The 21013-nt window shown below is 45.3% G+C and overlaps 1 protein-coding gene across 2 annotated transcripts in view; it reads right to left on the bottom strand.

The window, feature by feature from the left end:
* Window positions 1-14640, bottom strand: part of ELMOD1 (ELMO domain containing 1) — a 67001-nt gene extending 52361 nt beyond the window's left edge. For both annotated transcript variants that reach the window (XM_045482670.1, XM_045482671.1), the window contains exon 1: window positions 14540-14640. The gene's annotated coding sequence lies outside the window, so the exon portion shown is untranslated. The remainder of the gene's footprint in view (window positions 1-14539) is intronic.
* Window positions 14641-21013: the final 6373 nt, after the last annotated feature.

Below are 21013 nucleotides of genomic sequence, written 5' to 3'. Positions count from 1 at the left end.
AGGATCCACGGCTGCCTGCAAATATATTAATGATCCACTTTAAAGGTACAGTGATTTTCTGGCTTTCCCTGTGGTTGCCAACGTGTCTGCACTGTTTTCATGGAGGGAGTGAAGGGCGGGGAAAGCAGAACTGATAAAACTTGTCTTTCATCTTTAAAAGAATAAGGGCATTTCAAACTCTAGGTATTAATTCATTTTTCCACAAAAATACTTGTGTGGATTTTGTACATTCTCAATTCTTTATTTGAGTTTTAAAAGTTAAATTAAAAAAAATTTTTTTTTAATTTAATTTATTTATCTTGAAAGAGTGAGTGTGAGTCAGGGAGGGGCAGAGAGAGAGGGAGAGAGAGAGAGAGAGAGAGAGAGAATGCAAGCAGGGGAGGGGCAGAGAGAGATCCCAAGCAGGCTCCACGCTGTCAGCACAGAGCCCGACACGGGGCTCAAACCCATGAAGTGTGGGATCATGACCTGAGCTGAAATCAGGAATTGGATGCCCAACATACTGAGCCACCCACCCAGATGCCCCTAAAAGTCAAATTTCTAAATAAAACCACAATAAAAGAATGGTAACCTTATGACTACGTAAAAATTAAATGGATATGATTTTGCGAATCTAGACTGATACTTTTTATTAAATTTTCTCTTTCATATAATGATAATACAATGAGGACATATGTTAGAAACACTTGACAGGAAAATCCAAGCGAATTAGGGCATTTCCAGGGGCCTGGAGGCAAACAGGTACTGCGCCCCTAAGGCAGTCGCTGACCCCAGTCACTTATTAGGTTGGGCTGCAGCAACTATTCGTAGTGTAAAACAAATTAAAAAAAAAAAGTAGTTTTAAACGTATTTTAGAGCTGTGACTTAATATGCATGACGACAAACGTTTGCTGAGTACATATTATTTTATTCTTCCCGGTGGTATCTCATCAGTGCCATAAAGGATAAGATGCGCCATTATGTCATGTGTCCTTAAGGAAGGATAAAATGCTGCTAATTTGCTGCAGCCCGATTTCAGTGGCTTAGTGGGGAAAAAAGTCTTAGGATAGGTGAAATATAGTCAGACTGAAGTCACCTACTTATTTCCAAATTCCAGGCCATGATGTTTCTGCAGAAGATTCCATTGGTTGGTGACAAAGAGCACGAATGGCCTGCAGCAAATCACACCAGAGGATTCTTATTCCCCAACTCAAATGTTTTTATTCAGCTTAAACCAGGCTAAGTAATTCCAAGATCTGTTAGAGGTTGATTACATAGGAGCAACTCGCATCCTTCTTAACCCACCAGAGATGCTTCCAGCTGGTTACTGCATAGGCTCTGGGCTCTGGTTCCCTTCTCCTATCACAGCCCCTCCACGATACACACAGCACACACCGTTCACACACGTGAGCACACCTCATCTACAGCAAGAGTGAAGGAGTGAGTATGGAAATGCTTCATTGAAGGCAGAGCACTGTCTAGTCCAAGCTCCGTTTCCTTGACCTTACCATAGTTGATATGCTTTCATGTGATGCTGCGGCCTGTTTTTGCCTTCCATGATCACCCCTTCTCCTGGTTCCACCCATTTCACATTCTTCTGCCTTTTAAGTGTAAGAGTTCCCTAGTATTCCATTCTTGACCCCTTCCTTCCTCTTCACCTCTACAAGGTGACCTTGTCTTTTGGGACCTCAGTCAAATCCAACAAATCACTTGTCCAAGGCCAGACAGCCACAGTTGGTAGGAAAAGACCTTGGCTCTAATTGCTAGTCAACAAACGTGTTCACTTATCATGTTCAGTTCTTTGTAGGCACCAGAGACACAAAATAAACAGGATACAGTCTTTGTCCTCCAGGCGTAGGAAATCTAGCAGATTTCACACATGGAGTCTAGGGCCTTTCTGAAGTCCATGTAGAAGATCTGAGCTGTCTCAGGGGCACCAGGGCAACTCTGTTGGTTGAGCCTTCGACTCTTGATTCCAGCTCAGGTCACGATCTCATAGCTCATGGGATCGAGCCCCACATCAGGATCTGAACTGACAGCATGGAGCCTGCTTGGGATTCTGTGTCTCCCTCTCTCTCTGCCCCTCTTCCCACTCTTTCTCTCTCTCTCTCTCTCTGTCAAAATAAATAAACATAAAAAAAGAAGCTCTGAGCTGTTTCAAATGAAAATACATTTCAGCCACGTCAGACTAAACTGGACTATGCTCTTAGACAAGGGTTCCTGACCAGTATGTCATTGTTAGGATTTTTCGTGGATGTGACGCAAAATTCTGATCAATGATATGAAATTCTCTTTTTTAGGGGGGAGTACATATTATTTATAGTAGTGTGTGTGAGGTGGAATACTTTGCTAAGAAAGTGGTATGAGTAGGTTAAGAGAGCATTAAGATTTACTGTGGGTTAGAGGCTCAGAGGAGCAACAAACAAGAGTGGTCGTTATGGAAGTTCACACAGGCAGCATGAGGTCCTTACTAAGTAGGAATTGTCTCACTGCAATTATTGCTGCTGTAGTTAACAGTATTTTACATCTATAATCCCTTTTAACTTAAAGCTTCTGTCATGGACTTCCATTTAAACATGGCAGAAAAAGGGGCACCTGAGTGGCTCAGTCAACTGTGTGTCCAACTCCTGATTTCAGCTCAGGTCATGATCCCAGAGTTATGGGAATGAGCCCTGCATTGGGCTCAAAGCTGACTGTGGAGCCTGCTTGAGATTCATATTCTCTCTCTGTCCCCCTCCCTCCCCCTCTCCCCCTCTCCCCCACTCACACACTCTCTCTCTCTCAAAAAAAAATTTAGTAAGTAAACAAATAAACATGCCCCCCCCCCAAATCCCACTGACATGAGAAGAAAGAAATCAAAAAGGTGTAAATCCATAAGGCTAAGGGCAATAGGAGCGTACGTGAGATATCAGCAGATTTCTAGAGGCTGAAAGGATGAACAAATGGTAATTTACTTAGCCTAACTGATTAAGCCTGCAGTGAGGGAACTGATCCAAAGGCAGTACCATTGAGAATATGGAATCTTGGTCATATTCAGGAGTTAGTGATGCCCAGTTCCTCTAAAAGTGGTCGTGTAGAATGAAGCCAACACAGGAGGCTTGGAGGGCATTTTTCCTAAGGAATAGGTAGAGCTCCTTCCCCATTCTTGGAAAGCAAGTATAGCCGCATTCCATTCTGTCAGAAGAGGTGAGATTTATCCTTGAAGAGGTTGAGCTAGAGAGGCTCTGAACTTCTGGACACAAGAAAATGAGATTGAACGGTCATCCTGAATAGAAGGAGCTAAGTAAAAGTCTGCATGATAAAGGTGAGATTTATCCAGGCTTCTTCTTCCACTCAACTCCCTGGTCAGAGGCAGCTATAATGCTTCTCCCCAGGCTACTGGGGATTTATGCCTCAGGAAATTACCCAACACAGAGGTGGATCTCCCCCAGTGAAGCACCAGCCCCTCCCTGGACTGCTGTGACACCATATGGCCAACAAGCCCCATGGAAAGCTTCCAGTCAGCATTTTAGTGCCTCAGTCTTAAATATGAATGGACAGCCAGGGATTATCAAAGAATTAGGGAATGTTTCTAACTTGATTGAATTATAGAGACTCAAAGAAAAGTGAAAAAAGGGGGAGTTTGGAAGAAACAAACAATGCAAAGAGAAGAAAATAATCAATACATCATAATTAATTTTCACAGGTATTAGAAAGATATTACACTCATGAAAGAGACACAAGAAACAATAAAAATTCACATTAAGAGAATAAGAAAATGTTCTTAGCATTTTTTTTTAAACAACAGAGATGGAAGTTGAGGAAATCTCCCAGATTTGAGGAAATCTGCTGAGAAGAAATTGACAAAAAAGATGAAAAATGGGAGAAAAAGATTCAGTATTCAAACAACAGATATTCCAGAGAGAAATAAAAGTGAAAAAGTATGTGAAAAAATTATTGAAGAAATAATACAAGAAATTCCAAGAACTGAGGAACTGAATCTTCAATCAAAAGGGCCCACAGGATACCCAGCTCCTTAAACAACAAAAGATGCTCACCAAAGCATATCAATATGCACTTTTACAACATAAATGTATCCAGTGGGGGAATAAAAACAAACAGTTCACACACAAAGAGCTAAGAATCAGTGTCCAGTTTGTCAGTGGGAACATGGAAGCAAGAATAAAAATTCTGACAAAAAAAACTCTTTCCAGTTCAGATTTCTATACCCAGCCAAAATATTAGGGATGAGGAAAGAATGGAGTCAATTTCAGACACACAGGCCTTCCATGTACCTCCCAAGCATGCCTTTTAAGGAGTTTCTAAAGGAAACATTGTACCGAAATGAAGGTAGAGAATGAGAAAGACATTGGACCCAGCAATCAGATCCTATATTTGAGAAAGGGGAAAAGAATTCTCAGGATGATGGTGAATGGGGGCTTAACAAAGGCTGTCTCCATGAAAAATGAACTGACAGATTACTTGACAGATATTTATGTGATGTTTTAAGGGACAGGTATTACTTTGCTAAAAACAGAAACTTAAATTTAAAGATGACATACACTAGATGGTACTCCTAGCCTCCTGAGGTCCAGTGCCCTTAATCTCTGTGAATCCATACAGAAAGAAAGAAAGAAAGATGGGAGGGAGATAGAGAAAAAGAGAGAGAGAAAGAGAGAAAGAAAAGGAAGAAAAGAAAAAGAAACTAAGGCTTCAGAGGAACTAAGGAACCAGAAACTAAGGAACCAGAGAGCTGCCTGCAATAGGTGGGGGGGATTCAAAAAGCCCATCCTCTTTCTAGAACAGTATCCGACTAGGCCATAAGTTGCAGCTTGAGTGCTGGATGTGACACGGATGAAAACGCACTGAAAACATTCAACAGGAAAGTCACGGAGTTTGTGTTAACAAATGCTGGCGGGGTTCAGTGTGGGTGTGCCCATCATCTAACAGCATGTCCGAGCCACTTGGACAGTGATTCTGGATCCTCCTTTTAGGGACGAAAACAGAAAAGGCGTAGATAGGACTTTTCTGAAGATTGCTTTGGAAATGGCAAGAACAGCAGTTCTAGTTCTCAACTAGAGAACACATTCATATAAAAGCTACAGAATGGAAAAATCGAGATCAACACTATTCAGAGCTGCAGTATAACCTACCAGCATTGTATTAATTTCTTAAAAAGAAATCAGTGGACACTAAAGTGGACTTAATTTGTTTCTCTTTTTAAAAACCTCCAAAGATAAAAACAGCTTAAAACCTAATTAATTAACACAAAATCTGTTATTAAGAAAAGATGCCACAAATTATAGCTATATTTTTCCAGAATATAATGTTATTGTGATCCTGTGTTTTTGAAGAGTCATTGTATTTTACAGATACGTACACAAATATTTACAAATGGTATGATATGTGTCTAGGATATGCTTCAAAAGAAAATGGGTGGAAAGACAATAGGTTAGAAATCAAACAGTACTGGTCATGAGTTGATGATTATTGAGTATTAGGATCCATTATACTATTCTGTCTACTTCTGTATATATTTGACATTTTCCAAATAGAAACTTACCAAAAAAAGAAAAAAAAGGCACCATCAACAAAACTGAGAATCACTGTAAGCATATTAGGCATTTTTCTAGCCAAGCAGTGATGATTAACACCTGACTTTGTTCATATCAGAAGTTAGAGGTAAATCTGTGACTCTTCAACAGCCTTGGGAGAGTACAACAAAAATAAACAGGAATTTGGCATCTAACCCATTTCCATGACTGACTTAGTTCTTGTAGAGACTTTACACCCTCGACTGTAGAGCCTCTGTATGGTGTTAGGCATTGCCATTTAAAAATATTTACCGGGCTTGTTTGTTAGTGGTTAAAAACAGTGTATACCAGTGACATCTTGTATTTGTGAAATATGGTAGATGGGTTTAGGAGAAAAAGTGGCAATTAAAATATGACACGTTCTAGCAGTGTTTCCTAATTTCATAAATGTTAAGGTGAAAAAAAATTGCCTCTTGGAATTTTCCCAAGAATCCTTTCTTTCTCTCTTTTTAAATTGTGTTTATTTGTGTGTGTGTGTGTGTGAGAGAGAGAGAGAGAGAGACAGACAGAGCGTGAGTGGGTGGAGGGACAGAGAGGGAGGGAGACAGAATCCAAAGCAGGTTCCAAGCTCTGAGCTGTCAGCACAGAGCCCAATGCAGGGCTCAAACTCCTGAGATCATGACCGATTGAGCCACCCAGGTGCCCACCCCCAAGCATCCTTTCTTATCTCAACCCTTTGGCCCCATGCTAAATCAATCTTTAGAATCAGTAAACCCTCAAAATGATACCTGCCTCCATCTTCTCTGACAGTGGTGTGCCTGCCTCCTCCTGCTTGTCCCCATAGCACTGATTTGAAAATACCAGCTTTGTGTGCCTCTCCTCTCCAGTGCCAAGCAAGGTGCTTTATTCCAGAAGTACTCGGAAAATGAACACACATTTCCATTAGTGTTTTTCAGAGTGCATCGCGTTCAGCAGGTCCTAGTGACCGACTGATACGCCAGCATAAGCACGGACTTGCACCCTCTGACAGGGCTTATTATCACAAGGGACAGAAACTAGCTCTGTCTGTTTAAGCAGAAAAGGAACTTATTCCGACGGTAACCCACCGAATCTCCAGGAGGGGTAGAGAACTAGGTTTAGAGGTTAGGTAGCCAAAAATAACTCTTGAAATGATGACACGGAGCTGGTCCAGTAAAGATACTTCTGATGCCACTGTGTCGAGACTCTGGAGCAGACACTGCTGTCCCCCAGCATTGGCCAAGGGGTGTTGCTGTCTGGAAGAGCCGCCCCCAGGGCAGGGTCTGGGTCATGGGCCCAGGATGCAAGGATGATGAATCAGCATTTTAGCTCCTATGGTGGGGGGGCGGGCTCTGCCTCATAATGTAGGACAGCCCCCAACACGGGAAGGGGGTTCAGAAGGCAGTGTTCAAAAGGAATGAAAAGTGTCCGCCCTACGCTATAAACAAATACCTTTGAAAACCAAAACACAGTGCGGAGTAGTGAGTACACAGAGAGAACAGGGGGGGACATGCTCGCCTTCCGTCTCTGAGTTGATTAGGTGTGCTGTGTGATTTTATTTTAGAGCCTGGACACATGCCCATTGTATGGCTCTTCAGTATACATACCTTCTTGAACTAAGAATTTCAATTCTGATCTTAGGTAATGAAAGAATACCTGTAAGTAGCCTTTTAAATTGAACCCGAGGTGGTCACAGAATGGAGGCACTTACTTTAAGTGATGATTGATTAATTACCTAGGGAATCATCATTAAGTAGAAAGAATAAGAATAGATATTATAGATCAACAAAAGGATGTATAATAATTACATATTACATAAATAGTACCAGACTGAATTAGACATTGGCAGATTCACGTAGAAGTGCCTGGGAGCTCAGTGTAAAGTGCATAATCAGATTTAGGAGGTGCTTTTGAGGTCATGGGTGCCAGCGTCCAGCCCAACAGAGAGAGTCCCTCTTATTACATCCCTGACAGGTGGCTTGCCATGCATCATTTTTTTTTTTAACGTTTATTTATTTTTGAGACAGAGACAGAGCATTAACGGGGGAGGGGCAGAGAGAGAGGGAGACACAGAATCGGAAGCAGGCTCCAGGCTCTGAGCCATCAGCCCAGAGCCCGACGCGGGGCTCGAACCCACGGACTGCGAGATCATGACCTGAGCTGAAGTCGGACACTTAACCGACTGAGCCACCCAGGCGCCCCTCGCCATGCATCAATTTGAGTATAGTGTGTTATATTGTGTGTTTCTGATACAGACTCTATTCGTCTCTGAGTCTAACCAAAGTTAGCGTTGATTTCTTTTGTATTGTTGGTTAATACTCAAGTGAACTAAAACTACTTTTTACAACCCAAACTGTTGTTAACTAGGACTGCCACTCCCATGTCCTTGGGCAACTGATTTTACATCCTAAATGAAGCCAACATCTGTTTTTCTTCTTTTTTTAAAATACTTTATTTTTAAATTTACATCCTAGTTCGTTAGCATGTAGTGCAACAATGATTTCAGGAGTAGATTCCCTAATGCCCCCTTACCCATTTAGCCCATCCCCCCCCCCCACAACCCCTCCAGCAACCCTCTGTTTGTTCTCCATGTTTAAGAGTCTCTGAAAACATCATTTCTTCTTAAGTACAGTCTTAGTTTCAGCCCTTGCTCTGGGCTCAGGGATATCAGATTTAATAGTGATTGTCATTCAGGGGCACCCAGGTGGCTCAGTCCGTTAAGCGTCCGACTTCAGCTCAGGTCATGATCTTGTGGTGTGTGAGTTCGAGCCCCACATCAGGCTCTGACGGCTCAGAGCCCGGAGCCTGCTTCGGATTCTGTGTCTCCCTCTCTCTCTGCCCCTCCCCCTGCTCATGCTCTCTCTCTCTCTCTCTTTCTCCTTCAAAAATTAAAAAAAAAAAAAAAAAAAGACTGTCATTCAAACACACTAGTGCTTTGAGCTTTGCAACATCAGCAAACCTAACGTGCATATGGTCAAGTATACCTGAGTCATTGATAAAACGTTGACATGTCGGTGTCTGAGGCCAACAGAAACCATGTTGGCTTCCACGCCTGTGAACATTCTTTGGGTACAGCTGGTCAACCCAGCTATTAGACCACATCCTAGACCTTATTTCTGCCTCTCCCCCTCAAAGATGACTCCACAGCCCCATTTACAGATGCTTTCCAGAAGGATGTTGTCGATAGAAAAATCTGATGGTCTAGCTCTATTTTAAACACACTACGTTATCGATAACACAGTTTAAAGTAGTAGGAGAAATTTCTGATACAACAAAGAACTCTTCAGTGAAGCAAAAACTGTAACCCCAATCCTTTTTTAAGTCTTGATTTTTATATACTGGGTTTACTGTTGGGCCGCATACACATCACACATGAGTCAATATGAAAGTCAAAATTCTATGTTAGGCAGTTTAATACAGGCTTTAAAAATTATGACTAGCGATGCGCATAATACACATTTTAATTAAAACAACTTTGACAAATGCTTACCATTTTAAGAGAATGTATGATTTAACTTCTTAAGTAAAAACAATTTTTTTTTTAGTTTTTGGTAACTTAAATGGATTCTAAGGCCAAAGAAAATCTAATTAAAATTGAAATGTTCTACTGGAGGGGCACCTGGGTGGCTCAGTCTGTTAAGCGTCTGACTCTTGATTTAGGCTCAGGTCACGATCTTGCGGCTTGTGAGTTGGAGCCCTGCATCAGGCTCCGTGCTGACAGTTCGGAGCCTGCTTGGGATTCTCTCTCCTTCCCTCTCTGCCCCTCTCCCTGCGTACTCTCACTCTCTTTCAAGATAAATAAACTTTTTAAGTGTTCTACTGGAATGTAGAATCTTCAGAAAACCTGTCTTCTAAATTCTGAAGGGGAGAACATTCTTACTCTTCTTCTAAAGGAAAAAGGAAGAAAGGTACTTGTGCAGCAAATTCATTGCAGAGATGGATTCACACTTAAAATATTTATAATGCCAAGTGGTGATATAAAAAAAATAGGAAACAGGGTTTATGATGTCACTGATATAAGCTAAGCCAAAAAACAGCTGTGGGATAAATAAATTATTCGTTTCATCATGAATGAAACCTTCAAAACACATGGCAGCCTTTTGCCATCTACTTGTACGAGGGAAATAGGAGGGAGAGTTCTAGCAGCTGAAGTAAGCTCTTATACCAAGACTTCTAATTAACCAAGTCCTAATACCAGTAATTAAGAGGGAAACAACATTTAAAAGCTATATAAAGACCTTTGAATTCTGCAGTTATTAGCTTGTTTGAGACTGATTTTTTAAAGGGGTTTAATGAGTCCTTCTTAAGCATTTACCACAATCATCTTGCTTTGTACCAAAAAAGCAAAAAATGAAACAGAGCAAATTGTGAATTATCTTGATGGTGTCTAAAACATTGGAGGGTACACAGACAATACACAGATTGTCTAATTATCCTGAAAATGAAATTATTTATCCCTCAGAACAGTAGTCACAGTTAGCATCTATTTTATAGACATAGAGGATTGGAGCTGGCACGATTTTCTTTTCTAAATGTGCGTATCTTCCATTTCACAGCACAGAAATGAGGTAAAATAAGACTTGCTTGTGGTCAGCAGAAGTGCGCTGGAGGGTTAAAAGCTCTCGGGATGCAAGAACACACTGTCTTCAGATTCTTTAAATTCAGAGTATTTACTGAGGACTTAGACTGTGAACTGAGCACACAATTTCAGTTAAAGCTCTCTTGGGGTGATCGTGCACATAAGCTAGTCATTAGAGACCACTGCAGTAAGCCGTTCTTTAATAAGCCATATCCATGTGAAATCTTGCTGAAAAAAACAACCTATGGTCTAACTGCCTGGAAATTTTAGCAAGCTTAGTATGTGCTAGATCACTTTTTTTCCTCATCTGCTATCAGAATTATAAGGCAAGACAGGGCGCCCGGGTGGCTCAGTCGGTTGAGTGTCTGACTTTGGCTCAGGTCATGAGCTCGCGATTTATGAGTTCGAGCCCCGCGTTGCGCTCTGTGCTGACAGCTCAGAGCCTGGTGCCTGCTTCGGATTCTGTGTCTCCCTCTCTCTGTCCCTCCCCTGCTCACGCTCTGTCTCTCTCTTTCTCAAAAATAAACAAACATTAAAAAATAAAAATAAAAAGAATTATAAGGCAAGACGTGTTTGGTAGACATTACAAAGAGGAACGGTACAAATACCTGAAATAGGATTTTTTTTGGCTCTATTTTAAAGAATAATCCTTTGATAAGAAAGATCCTAATTAACTACTTCATTATACATTTCAGCATAGAGTAATTTTTGTGATTTTCAAGAACTTATTATAAAATATGAAGTGGAAATGTAACCATATGGAGGACACTCAAGCATAGGAGCTTCTTCTGAAGATGGTTGACAAACCAGATTTGTTGACAAGCGCAATCTCGAATGGCACTCTGGTGTCATTTCCTTGAGACTGGCAAATTGGAACCTTCAAGATATGAGTAGCACTTCTCTACGTGGCCTGTGCTGGTCTGATCTTCAACTTCTCTGGAAACTTCCTGTGCTGATGATCAATAGTGAAAGCGCCCGCTGGGTTTTCGAAGACGCGAATGTTAAGTGGTGTCCTATTTTTTCGGAATTAATTGCATTTGGAATGTTCTGAGCGGGAACTCTCTGGTACTACAAGCATCTGGTCATTTTCACATAGTGCTATTTCTGTGAAATCTACATTCTTTCCACCATCAGAATCTATTTCTGTAAAACCTACATTCTTTCCACCATCAGAATCTGCTTCCTTAAAGATAGCTGGACCACATCACGCAGTCATTGCCCTTTAGTATCTTTTCCTACTTGAGGTGATAGATTTGTTAAAGCTAAAACACCTGCTAATCCTGTGTCAGGAATTTGTGCCAGAAGCAAGTGAATATCGATCAACATCTCAAATATTACACTTTAAGATCTACTTGTATACAAAATACTATATAAATAGTATACTCCAGTATTACTCGACAATGACTTTTTACCCGAAGAAACCAGGATGGTGGTGGAACAGTGAAGGAGCACTTTGGGTATTAATCAAAGGGCAGACCAACTGCTTTGTTAAATGCAGCAAAATGCATTCGTCCAGGTACCATTTCTGGATCTCTGCATTTGTCCCCACTGCTCCCTCCAGTCCCCAACTCCCCAACTATTTAAAGTCTTTCTTTTAGAATCCCCTTCTCGTCTCTCACTTTCCTCCTCTTACTTTCCACTCGGTCCTCCAGCTGAGGCCATCAGGTAAAGTCCTTCAACTTCCGGTCCAGCTCCCCTCCACAAGGTGTAAGCCCAGGGGTGTTTTTCCTCCCAGGATAAGGATAAGATCTCACTCTCTGATTCAAGGCCAGACCCGTCCAACGTCCAACGTGCTGGTCTTCTCACTCCCTGCCTGGAGCTGCCCAGCAGAATTCCGTGTGGCTCCCAGGCTGCAACACACACAGGCCCTAGCAGGCCTCAGGTCTCTATGTGGACGCCCCCTCACACACACTTCCCCCACTCTGTAGCTGGCACCTCTCACGAGCAGCTCAGGCAGGGGGTCTCGACAGATACGTGTTGAACTGTAACTACTAACTTTTCAGCATGAGTTATTTTCAATAGCTTGAACCAGAACTGAGCCTGTCCCAGATTGTCTGCAGAACAGCATATGATTCCTGCTCCACTTTATTTTTTCAACCCATACATGACCCAAAAATGAGGAGTGAGAAATTTCTAGTGACTAAAGTTGCCAGATAAAATGCAAGCTGCTCCGTCAAAACTGATTTTCAAGTAAACAATATGGATCTTAAGTATAAGTATGTCACAGGGGGCATACTTCTACTAAGAACAATTATTCATTGTTTATCCGAAATTCAAATTTAACTGGGCAGCCTGTATTTTTATTTGCTAAGTCTGACCACTCTACCAGTGACTCCTTAAAAATTCTCGGAGGACTCAAGGAATGCTTTAGAGCGCTTGGAGATTTGTGTTCCAACTCTGCAAACTTCTCAACTGGGCAGATTTTGTGTCTGTTAATGCAGCTGGGTTTCTTTCTGGACATCTCAGCGACATACTTTAGCAAGTGCTGTTTATTATATAAAATTTTCATTTCTTTTGCCAATTTATAGAATTCCTTTCTAATATCTATTAATGATTCCTTTCTAATATCTATTAATGATTCCTTTCTAATATCTATTAAGAATACGGTGGTACTGCTCCAAATCTCTTACAAAGCTGCTATTCGTATTATCACTATGCCTGAGTCAAGTCCTAGCTACATGTATTAATAACAGTTTTTAAATATTTCATATTTTCAGTTAAACCAGCAAAAGACAATATTGAAGATACCTAAGTCATCTTGGGGTTTCTGTTGTTCATTAATCAGACACCCGAAGACAGACTGTCCTCACTAACAGGCTGGGGAGAAGCAGCCTGGCAGGCGGGGGTGGAGCCCGTGATCTAACCGCAGTGTGTGTGTGTCTTTGCTGGAGAAGCCTTCCCCAATTGGGAAGCATCTGTAAACCCAGGCGCTTGGGCTTCCGTGAGAATGGGCTGGAACGCGAAAAGAGTCGCCTCTTTCAGCATCCTGTAAATCTTGGAGGCTTGAAATCTTGGTTAGCAGAATGCCTCGCAGGTCGTTTTAAAAGACATACCTGTCTCTCTAAGGAAGGGAAAAGCAGGTTTCTTCTGCAAAGGAGTGAGTACCATTTTAGAGGACCGACTGCCCTGTGTGCCGTTGACCCAAGGTGATGGTGCAATGGAAGTTAAACGAACAGCTTGTTCCAGTCCTGAAAGTTTCCTACGTTAATGTGTTCCTGTTTAAGCGTTCTTGACAGCGATTGCTCGTTACTTAAGACACTGACTCCTTATTCCCATGAAAGAAAGCATTAGGGATGAACAGCTCCCTAAGCGGACGGATACGGAGTGTGCCATCCTCAAAATTTCATCTAGACTGTTCTCGGATTCAACTTGGAGGGAGAGAGTGACCAAGTCCGCCGTGGCCACCGGGTGTCACAAGACGATAATGAATTAAGACGTCTATCCCGACACAAGCTCAGCACCTGCTTTCCACCATATTGGCCGCTCCGGTTAAGGACGGTTGTCAAGCCACCGGCACCACACGCACACACTGCAGGCATGCAGAACAATGCCTGGATGCCTGCCCAAAACTAGTCTCCAGATGACACACGCGATTTGTGGTCCCATTCCAAAGCTCACCGGGGGTTAGTGGCGTCATTCTCCTGGTTGGTGCGAGAAAAGGGATGGGATTGTTGGGAAAGCGCAAGGGCACGGGGCGCCCACCTGCCCGTGCAGAGAGCGGCGAGGCTCAGCACCACATTCATTAAACTTGATCTGAAGCAGGCGAGCCTGCGAGGTCGCCCCTGAAATATTCATAAGGCGTGTTACCCGACCTCCGCTCGGAGGTGGGGCAGGCGCAGCCCGCACTTGGGGGAAAGGCACTCACGACCGCACACGCCACCACCACGCTCCCCGGTTCCACCTGCCTGGGAAGGAGCGATGCTCTCCTAAGGACTTTCCCGGCAGTTGCAGGAGGTGCGGCGCGCCGGCCCCTCCGGCGGCCCCTCCGGGACGGGGGCGAGGCGGACCCGCTGCCCGCGGCCCCCGCACGGCCCCGGGGGAGCCCCAGGACCCCGTGTCTGCCGCTCGCGGGGCCCAGGCCGCCCTCGGCGTCCCCCCCTCCCATTCCGGCCTCCGCCGGGGAAGCTTCCTCCAGAGCCCTCGCTCGGTCGCTAGGTGACCCGCGCCTGGGCCGAAACGCAAACGGCCTCCCGCGCGGCCCCGCGCCCCGCCCCCCCCCCCCCGGGTGCTGGTTCTGGGGCGGCAGGTTGCGGGGAAGGATCTCGGTCCCGAAGCCCCCGTACCGAGGCCGGGCGTGCTTCCCTTCCCAGCCCCTCTCTGGCCACGAGCCTACCTCGCCGCTGCGCCCCGCACGGTGCCGCGTCCCCGTCACCACGTCCCTCCTCCCCAAGGGCGTTCGCCCCTCGCGCCCCTGCCTCTCCGGGGTCGGCCCCCCGGCGCGGCGACTCACCGGGCTCCCGGCGGCGGCGGCGGCTGCGGAGGCTGCGGGACGCTCAGCAGGTCCGAGCGCGCGGCGGCCGGGTCTCCATCCCCGCCCTCGGCGGCGGCGCTCCACGCGCTCCGTCCGTCCCCCCGCGCCGCGGCTGCACCGGGAAGCCGCGGCTGCCGCACTGGCTGCGGGCGGGCGGGCGCGGGCGGGGGCGGGGGCGGGCCCGGAATCTGGGTCGCGGGGAGCGGAGCCCGCCGGGAGGCGCCCGGGCGGCCGGCGGCGGGGAGGCGACCGAGAGCCGCCCGCGGAGGGCGCGCGGAGGTTTCCCGGGGACCGCGACGCGGACGGCGACTGAGCATGCCCAGTCCCCGGGCGGGGGCGCGGGCGCGGGGCGGGGGCGTGGCGGGGGCGCGGTAGGGGCGCGGCGGGGAGCGGAGGGAGGGGGGCGGCGCTGGGGGCAGGGGAGCGAGACGGCCGCGCGGGCCCAGGTCAGTGGCACGGGGCCCATCCGCGGGAGGCGCGCGGACCCGGGGACCTGTCGGAGCGAGATGCGCTCCCCGCTCCCTTCCCAGAGAATTGTCCAGAAGTCAAAGTTTGCTGTCAGTTCAGCTGCGGGCCCGCGGCCTCTCCCAGGGATTCCAGCAGTCCAGACGCCCACCCCACCTGCCTTCCTGTGCCTGGGGGGGGGGGGGGGGGGAGGGCAGCGTCGCCTTTCCCAACTCCTGGACCGGTCGGGTCAAGTTCTCCCAGGGCCAGCTCTTTCATTAGGTGTAATGGAGAGATCGGTCCGTCCTCCCGGGTCACATATCTGCATTTCAACCAGGGCTTCGGAAACACTAGCCTCACCCCGGGGTTAATTGTTCTGGAGGGATGGTCCACCTCGTGGTCTGGGACTCTTTGGGGAGCATTGCTTCACCGCCCAATAGCGGTGGCCCAGGACTGCTCCGAAGCCCGTGCCTTGCTTTGGGATGGTGCTCGGTGTTCAATGAAGAACGTTTCCTCCCTACCTAAGCAAAAAGCTGCTCACGTTAGAGGCAGCATAGGTCAGGGAAAGAGGATGCGCTTCGAGGTCGGCCTTGATTTTCAGTGTCATTTCCTACCCTGGCTCCCTAGCCATTGGACACCTCTGTGACCTGGAGGGTGGTGGTCCCGATCTCTCCGGACTGTTGTGAGGGTTAAGTGAGGCAATGCGGTCAAACGAAGCACTTGGTACGAGGTAGATGTGCACTGAACAAGAGTCCCTGCGGGTCCCGCGTCCACTCCTCCGTTTTCATGAAAGGGGGGGGGGGGGGTAAGTGCTAATCTTTAAATGGTGAGCATTTGTGCTGTTGCCTTGAACTGAATAACCTGAAACTTGGATCTTTCCAACTTTTTGTTACAAAACATTAGCCACTATTACCTTGTGGTTCAACTCTCCAGTTTCTTTGTACTTCCTTGAAGAAACCTCTAGAGAAAAGCTAGACCAAGGCCGTGTATAGGTGGGATGCGCTTTGGGCAGGATTACCTACATAAGAACTGCACTCTATCGTCTTCTAAGAGTAGTTTAATTGGCCTGCATTCCGCTGTGGTCCGCGTTTCACAACTATTGCAGAAAGCGAGGGATGCCTGTATGAAAGGAAATTATAGTCTGTTGTGGGGAAGGTAGGTGGTAAGCACCCAGACAGTAAATGATCACCGAGGAACAGGTCAAGACTATTTTTGTGTTTGTGTTATTCATCAAATTAATGTATGCAGTCCTGATTCGTCCTTCCAGAAGTATCAATAAAAATATTAATACTGGCCCTAGGCCCACCAGATTACATGGACCTGGCTGCTGACCTACTTGTGTTGAACCACTGATTTTTACACCTCTCTTTTGACTCCCTCAGCTAAAACTGTCCTAATCCCAAACGATTCTAGGTAGGTACCTGCAATCCCATATGATGAATGGAAGATGGTGAGGGGTAGGCCAGAGAGTTTAATCCCCACACCAAGTTATAGCCTTTCTCTGACTTCAAGGAATCTCCTCTCCAATGGCTAGATTCAGCCTGAATGCCCATATCTCCGGAATCCCAATCATCTCTCCCAGGATCCTACACCACTCCCAGTCCCTCACCCTCTCACGACCTTTGGCCTCTGTTTATGTGAATAGTTCTTCTCTGTCGTACATCATTTGACTGTTTGGATCTACCCACAATCTGAATGACTCAAGCTTTTCTCTCTGATTCTCTTATTATCTGAGTGTGAGACAGACTTGGAGCCACGAAGAACCAACTTTCCCGAAGCGGATGCATATACATGTGTTCCATGGCATTGATGACACCCTTGTCACGTGACACCCTGTAGGGCGGGATCTCATTCATCCTTAGACAGCCACACTAGCTGGTGATCATTATACAATAGATCCTCAAGATAAGATTGTGGAATGAATAAATGAATGTATCCAGGTTCTCAACTCTTCTTGCCTCCTCAGACTACAGTTCTTTTCTAACTATTCTTCCTACTAAGGCTGGGGTTCGGCTCCATTTCATCCTTTTCTACTCCACGATTTCCCTCCTGCCACAAGTGCACAGATTTCTGCACTTTAGGGTCCACAGAGCATTCTAGAGAGCCTTAGCCATAATTTGTTACAAATTTGTGTGTTTTAACTAAAGCCACAACCTATTATCTATAAAACAGTATCACTCTTGCTTCCTCCAATCCACAGCAACTATCTTTAAAATTGGGTCTCTTTTCCAACTCCCACCCACCCACCACATTTTGAACAATGAACCTCTGGCTCTCCCCACTGTAGCAGCGAAGAGAGACCATCAAGGGTCATCAGCTCATTCCTCTTCCTCTTCTTTCTCAGCAGAGTAGGTATTATCCTTATTCTCACGGGCTAGTCCAGTCCAATAGACTATTTTCTTCCATCTTTGGTCCCTCCCTTTTGGCTATCACCAACTTCCTCTCTCTTATCTCTCTCAACCACCTTCTATCTTCTGATAAACATACTCAGAGTTTGTTAGGAGACCTGATTTGACACCACTGCCCTTTTAAGATGTCTCAAAATGACGGTCTAGTATAATGCTCTTAGGGGTTCTTTAAAGAAAACTCATTCGCTCTTTCCCGTCTCCAGGCATTTCTTTTGTGCCTCATCACGGCTACAGTTACAACTGCCAAGTTTGTAAGGACACAAAGATGTGTGACCTCATGGCCTGCTAACTGAAAAAGCTTTTCTAAATATCTCCATCATCAGACGTCTTTTATCTGTTAGTAGAGTACCAGCTAGGTGCCGTTCAAGGAAAACTCCTCTGACGTGCAGCTTTGTCACAGGCAAATAAAGCATTTCTCGTCAGTTAATCAACATTGGAACACTCAACGGATAGACAGTGTCGTAGGGTGAAATACAGAGAGGCGCGTAGAGTTTCAGGTAACAGCCTGTTGCAGACTGCTGCATCTTTGGATTCATCCAGCAAGTCCTCCCGGGCTTCCAAACTGGTGAGGGTTCTTGCCCAGGTGGCTTGGAAGCAATTAATTGTTGGAATGAAGGAAGCCAAGTGTTTGGTGACATTTGCTACAGCAATGTTACATAAAGTGAAAGCACCAGCCTGGAAAGTCAGGGATGTAGGCTTCATCGTTTTCAGTTTTCTCCCTAAAGTGAGGATGATGAGAAGAACGTCTGCCTCAGAGTGTTGCTGGCGGGATTAAATGAATGATTTGTAAGGTGCTTAGCTTTGTGGCTAGCCCATCGTGCTCAATAGACGTTAGCCACGAGTCTAGCTGCATTGTTTTTGGATCAAAATCGTATTTAACAGATTACCGTGAGATCAATGGACGTGGTAGTTGAAGGAACCGAGATCGTCCGATGTAGCATTTAGACATAATGAGTGGAGACGATCTACAGAGGAGGAAATTGTGCCACCAAAGCCTGCCCTAATTACAGCAGTGGAGCTGAGGAGGAGGGGAATGCTGTGCTCCATCATCTACGGGATTCCACATCAGCTCATTACAGGTGATGCAGAGTCTGGGTCTTTCCAGGCAGGTGGGTATGCCGCCCTGCTCAGGAGATCTCTCACTGAACATCATCCTTAGGAATGTATTTGAATAAAAGCCTCCCCACCCAGAGGTTTCTATCTTTAGCAAGGGTTCTGTTGAGCAATGGGCAAGTGGGAGTTTCCTGCCTGGATCATTTTGTGGGTGGGGTTGAAGTCAGGGCCCATGTATTTATTTTTAATCTAACTCCGGTCTTGGGTTTTTTGACTTGAAGAACGGCTGGTGGAAGATGCATGTGTTGTGAATATTGGCATCATAATGAAACCAGAAAGGCAGCCTCTGGGCTTCAAAAGTATTGGGCCTGGTCCCCTTTTGCCTAATTGTTGTGTCAAGTTTAGAAATCAATTTAAGGCCGTTCTGTCTTCCAACAGCATGGATTTTATAAGCCTGTGGAGTTCTGGGTACAAAATGGAAGCGGCAGCTGGACCCGGTATGCCTGTTAATATCTATGTTGATAAAATTGTGCCTGGGATTATGTGAGTGTTAATCATCATGCCAGAGGATTCTCAAAACCAAGTACAATAAAGCTCTTAGACACGTTGCCTGCCATGTTAGTAGTTCTCAAAATATGGGATAGTGAGGGCTTTCTGGGGGCCTAAACACTGGTCCAAAATGCAACACGTTTACTTATCATTTATTGAGCACCTAGTGTATATAATGTATTGTGCTAGATAACTGGGGGGACAAAGATGGATAACACACCATCTACGATCTTGAGGAACTCCTATCCAAAGAGAGGTATAAACGTGTGTACACACACACACACACACACACACACACACACACGCACACAATGTGGGCTTTTTCTCCAGGTTTTCTCTAACATAGGATTAAATCTCTACTAAACCTCCTTCTGTTCCCCTTTCAATCACCCTGTCAGACTCCTCTGGGCCTGGTTTTTGTTTAAGATGTCACTGCCCCATGACAATGCAGGCCCCAAATAGCTGGGAGTCCTGGTGCTCAGTCTTATCAGCCAAGTCCAGGGGAGTTCAATTAATCTCCAAAAGGTGGCTGACCCTGCAGGAATCCAAGAGCAAGAAACTGATGTCAGATAACAGGGCACACGTTGGAATATTTTGTGACTGACTGACACTGTCTGATGCTCCTACGTGGAAATTTTGGTGGGCCCAACCTACAATGGCCTTTCCTGGTGGGCAGCCTTGAGCTGGGGCATGGACGTTTAATATGTGGCAGCTTCTAGACTAGAATATATTTAAGGAGCAAACTAACATTTTTGAAGAGTTTTTTTTGTTGTTGTTGTTGTTTGTTTTTGTTTTTGTTTTGGAGGACAGTCAAATTTAGTGGATGGGAGAAAATGTAGGCTTCTATTAGTCTTTGAAAATCAAGCTGTGATTCGAATTAAGAAGCTGTGTCATTTCTTCGTGAAAATTGATGCTGCTTAGGTTGCAGTGAAATCCTTTGGTAAAACTCTGGAAAGATAAGTTACCTGGTTGGATGCCAAGATAAACTTCAAGGACAATTCAAGACACCTGCAAAAACACGTATTTTCCCATGGACAACAAATAAGAAAAGGCATTTATTGAAAAATGACATGACCTAAAATACATAAAAGTAAGTGGGAATGTCCTTGGCTTTGTGGATGGCTCTATATATGGCATCATTTCCCTTACCGGTCAAAGCCTAGCCAACTTCTTGGATCTCAGTAGTGGTGTAAAGGAGTTTCATGTGTATTAAATTTTAAATTGCTTGTTGCTGATCCTGGGATTGGAACCCTGCTCCACATTGTTTTAGGTGGGACAGTGAAATTAGCTGTATTGTTTACAGCATCTTCAAAGACCGCCGAGAACCAGAACTCATGGCTCAGGTGGTCAGACTTGAAGGAATCCGTGTTCAGGGATCTCAGGATAGATACAGCAGTGCCCAACTCTCTGTTGCTTCTGGTTGACTTGGGGGACACAGCCAAGAAGGATGTGGCCAGACTTCACCCAAAGGATACAGGAGTGCTGAGGCATAGGCACACATGTACCCCAATATTTATAGCAACGCTTTCAACAATAGCCAAATTATGGAAAGAGCTCAAATACCCATCAACTGATGGATGGATAAAGATGTGGTTTATATATACAATGGAATACTACTTGGCAATGAGAAAGAATGAAGTCTGGCCATTTGCAACAGCATGGATGGAACTGTGCTAAGTGAAATAAGTCAGGCAGAGAAAGATGGATATCATATGTTTTCACTCAGATGTGGGACTTGAGAAACTTAACAGAAGACCATGGAGGAGGGGAAGGGGAAAAAAGTATATATATATATGTGCGTGTATATATATACACCGTAAGAGACTTTTAAATACAGAGAAGAGGGGCACCTACGTGGCTGAGTCGAGCGTCTGACTTTGGCTCAGGTCATGATCTTGCAGTTCTTGAGTTTGAGCCCCACATCGGGCTCTGTGCTGACAGCTCAGAGCCTGGAGCCTGCTGCCTATTCTGTGTCTCCCTCTCTCTCTGCCCTTCTCTG

Source organism: Leopardus geoffroyi, chromosome D1 (genome assembly GCF_018350155.1).
Source record: "Leopardus geoffroyi isolate Oge1 chromosome D1, O.geoffroyi_Oge1_pat1.0, whole genome shotgun sequence".
In the NCBI taxonomy this organism is placed as follows: Eukaryota; Metazoa; Chordata; class Mammalia; order Carnivora; family Felidae; genus Leopardus; species Leopardus geoffroyi.
Note: the sequence above shows the minus strand (reverse complement) of the source record. Positions and strands in the feature narration are given on the sequence as shown.